This window comes from Mus caroli, chromosome 10, assembly GCF_900094665.2.
Source record: "Mus caroli chromosome 10, CAROLI_EIJ_v1.1, whole genome shotgun sequence".
Classification (NCBI taxonomy): Eukaryota; Metazoa; Chordata; class Mammalia; order Rodentia; family Muridae; genus Mus; species Mus caroli.
Window position 1 is genome coordinate 118,502,969 of NC_034579.1, and position 4,611 is coordinate 118,507,579.

The following is a 4,611-nucleotide window of genomic DNA, read 5'->3' on the forward strand; positions in this document are numbered from 1 at the left end:
CCAGCCTTCCATACATGAGCTCCCTCACCCCCAGCTGCATTTATGTCAATGCCTTAGACTTCTGTGTTTTATTTATAGTTCATATATATTTAACATAAAATAAAGTAAGCAATCATGGGGCATTAAATAAAAACAGCCTTAGTGATGGCAGGCACTTTCTGCCCTCCTCTTTTTACAGGCCACATGACTGAAAGCTAAGAAGGTAAATGCATCTTTACAAAGACATACTACTCATTATTGGTGGGAGTGAGATTTTTGGGTCCAAGCCTCGTGACTCTAAAATCATTTTTTATGACACATATTTTATGGTGCAGAAAAGGAAGAATCCCGAGTTCCTGTTCAAACTCAGAAATTGGCTAATTTTCTTCTAGGTAGCATGCTCTCATGCATTGGAGGGATTTTTTTCCTTCCACCTGAAGTTTTAAAGCAATTCTCATGAATTATTCCCAGCACGTGAAAATCAGGCATCAAAGGAGGAAGGCAGGTATAATAGAACACAGAGTTCCACGCAGGCGCCTCTCCCTTAGATGAGGAGTAGTTAATTTCCAATTACTCGTCTGCAAGAAGACACGCAGAATGTCTCAGAGCTGGCTGCCATCAGGTGCCGCCTCTGTCAGCAAGCACTTCGTTTCTTCTTGTAGCCACCTCTGCATTTATTAAAAATGAAATAGTCGAGGAGACAGACAGTCCACGTCTCCACATCCGCGTCTCGGCTATGCTGCACAGGGAGAACGCTTCTCTCTCCCGTCTCTAGAACATTATTTCCTTCCTTATTTTCCTTTCCTTTGGCTTGAGTTGAGGCACAGGGAATTTTAATCATTGTATGACGGGAGGCGAACGTTGTTCTCGTATTAAAGAGAAACATGGAATAGAACCTGTAGGTCAGGGTTGAAAAGCCTCCAAATGAGCAGAGTAGCGCACGGTTATGTAATGTATTCAGGACTACACCCTTTCTCCATCTTCTAAATATTAGACTTTGGTGCTTCCTGTGGGTTTCAAACGGGAAGCAGGGGCCCCTCTATTGATGAACACAAGAGCTGCATATACATCTCTGCTATTAATATGCTATGTCGTTCAATACTGTCAGAAGATGAAAAATCACACATGAAGTTCAATACTCATGGAAATAGAGACACAGAGCCTGACTGACATGTTGGCCTTGATTCTTCAGCCTGGGGAAGCCTGGGGTTAGAAGGAGCAGATGGCAGAAGAAGGGGTGATGCAGAAAGCCTCAGAGATGATCGAGAAGCCATCCTCAAGAATGCATTGCCATTTTCTACTTTAATATGAAATTTACTTCACAGGGAAATACACATTTCTGTATTTGGGGCTAGGAGGAATTAGAGTGTGTGTTGCCATATTATTTTATACTGCCACTCAGTCTTAGCTGAAAACGGAGGAAGTAGAAAGGTCCCCTGTATCCACTGAGCTTAGCATTCAATATTAACCATGACCCAGAGAAGGAAGCAGCAGTGACCTACTGTGGTAGGGAGACAGGATGGAAGTGTGATTAAAGGAACAGCTGAGCTCTACAGACGAGGCATGTTTCTGCCCTCAGTGTTGCCAGAGAAGCAGATTCCTGGCTGTATCTTGGGGCTTGCAGCTGCCAGGAATGTTTTCTGGGTGGTCACAGAGATCATTAATCACTTCTTTGTGTTCACTGAGCTGACAGCAGGTTGATGTGTAGAAGCCTAACAGAGAGGGTAGACCTGGAAAGCTGCAGCATTGCACTTGCTGGTCGAAATCCTCCCAAAGCCCCAATTCCTCTACAGGACACACAAGGCATTTCCGTTGCCACGTAAATCCTTCTTCCATATCACCTTTGGCTATTCCCTTCATCCTAGCCTAAGCTGTGAGCAGCGCTGGGTCATGCTTCCATGCCTTGCTAAAACCCTCTGTTGATGGCAATGCCCTTCCCCCAGTCAAGCTGGAGAACCATGCAGCTTGTGAAACACCATTCAAGCTCCATTCAGCTTCTTGGTTATGTCTCTGCTTTATGATCATCACGATTTTGTTAGGTGTTATTTATTTATTTCTATTTGAGCCATTGTTTACCATTATAACTATGTTTTATCATGATAGCTTTTGTTTTCTGTTTTAAATATTCTACAAGGGTAGGAGGTAATCCAGGCTGATCAGAGCATAGCACACTAATTGGCACATGATCAGGGATCAGAAATGGCTTGATAAATAAAATAGGCAATAGATGTAGAAAAGGAGTGTTTAGAACATGACCTAAAGTTCCATAGCCAATTTTAGAGCTTCAAGACAGGCTCAAAGGGCAAGATAGGCATAGAATAGGGATAGAGTCTCCAAATCATGGAGAATGAGATGGAGGACAGACAGACAGACAGACAGACATCACTGAAGTGAGAAGCTCAAGAACAATTGAATGAAGATGATAACTGTTGACAGCAAATAGTCCCAACTGTGGTCAGGCTCCAAGAGTCTGACCAGGAAGATCAAGGTTATGATAAATGTGCTCTGAATTCAGGAGCATAGAGCTCTGTCACTGAGGGCAAAATAGAAACTCATTCTATACATTTCTCAAAAACAGAGAGAAAACTGAAGAACTGGGCGCGGGGGGGGGGGTATACACTAACAGGAATGCTTCTTGCTGCACTAGTCAGTTTTCCCTGTTGCAGTTTTTGTTTCTGCCAAGGAAAGAAACCACGGCACACAGTTTCAGGAGCACGTGTTCCTGAACAGGTCGGTTCACACTTGTGGGGGTGCTGAGAGCTGAAGAGCATACAAGGCCTGAGTTGAAGGCCCGGGTCCATTACTCTCCATCTGGGAGACACTAGTCGGTTACCGTGCTCAGCACCTCTGAGTCGCACAACAGGGCTAGAAACAGTACCTATGTCCTAGGGCTGTTGGAGGACTGAGTATGTTAACCATGGGAAACACAGGAGCCAGGAAGATTCAATGTGCTTAAATAATATAACAGCATACAGTATAATTCTCTTTCCTTCTCCCAATATCCCCCTCCCCCTTGCTCCCTTTCCTCCACACATGCCTCCTCCTGTGTATAAGGGAGAGTGTGCTATTTATTCCCAAGAAAGAGAGTTCCTGGTGGTTGCGAACCACCCCAGCATGGGTGTTGGGAGCCAAACTCAGGACCTCTAGAGAAGCAACAGGTGGTCATAACCACACCACAGCTCCTCAGCCTCCGTCCACTAGAATTTAATTTTACATATTCGCTTTAGGCAGCTATGGTTGGTCCACTGTTCTGGTCCGTGGGTTGCTTTCAGCACTCTGTTCTACGACGGCAGGCCTTGCGGCTGCTGCGAACTGAGATCTCAAGTCACCTCACCGTTTCAAGAAACAAAGAGAAAGATGTACCTCAGCTTGGTATATCTTTTCTGGGGTATCCCAGAAAACCCCATATCTACACTTCTCCTTTTTTGTTAACCAGAACTTGCTCATTTTACTCTAACCAGCAACAGAAAAGGCTGAGAAGTCCAACCAGGACTCAGGGAACATGATGAACCTTGGCTATTTCACTGCAGAAGACAATGGGGTTAGCTAACAGCCCCCGACAGAGCTGATGCCGTCTGTGAGAACTGGGGCATTTCTTCTGTAATTCTCCTCTGATAAGTGTGTTTAAGGGGAATAGATTAGCTTGCTAATGCATCTCACCAGGCAGAACTTGGCTTTCCATTTTCTCTAAATCTCTGTGCTTTGTTTCCAGATCATAGGCATGTGTCAATAAACTTTGGTGAAAATGGCTTGTGCTTATTACAGCAGTATTTTTCAGGCTAGAAGTCTAATTTCTAGGCCAGAACTAAGACTGGTGAGTCGTTTACACTTAGTAGGGAGTCCTTGGAGCCTTCAGAGTGCCCATCACGTGGTTTCACGGCTCATGGGTCTTTAACCACTGCCTGTTCCAATCATCCTTCAAAGCCCACGCAAAGTTCTGCATCTTTGTGAGGTCCTCCGCGATTCTTGGTCAGCTTTAGGCCCCTCCACTCCCACACATGCATGCTGTCTGTACACTGTGCTGTGTGTGGCACTTTGTGGGCGGAACACTTGGATCTCTTCGTTCTCAAGCTAATTGTGAGTTTTAACAGGTCCGTGGACTTTAAGAAATATTTGCTCAGGAGGACAATCTAATTGCTCTCCTAACCCATGATGATTTACATGGCCATATTGCTCGGGAAATGTCTTTGACTCACAGAAATACTACCCAAACAATAGTAACAGCATGAGTACCTCCCCTTCTTCAAAGAGAAAATAAAGTTGTCAAGTAAATAGCAGAAACCAACAAGGAGGGACACTACACCCTAGAAAAAGCAAGAAAGTAATCTTTCAACAAACACAATAGAAGATAACCACACAAACATAAAAATAACATCAATAACAACAGGGAGCAGAAAAAGGAAAAGAAACTGGCCTGAGCATCTGCAGCAGACATCTTGGTTCCGGGACCCCACTGAGTGTATTCTGCACAGGCCCCAGACATCCGGCCACCTTCCAGGCCAGAGGAAAGGGGTCCGAGCAGAGAGGGAGCGCTTTGCCTGAGCATCGGCAGCAAACGTCCTGGTTCAGGGACCCCACCGAGTGTATTCTGCACAGCCCCAGAGATTACCAGATGGCAAAAGGCAAATGCAA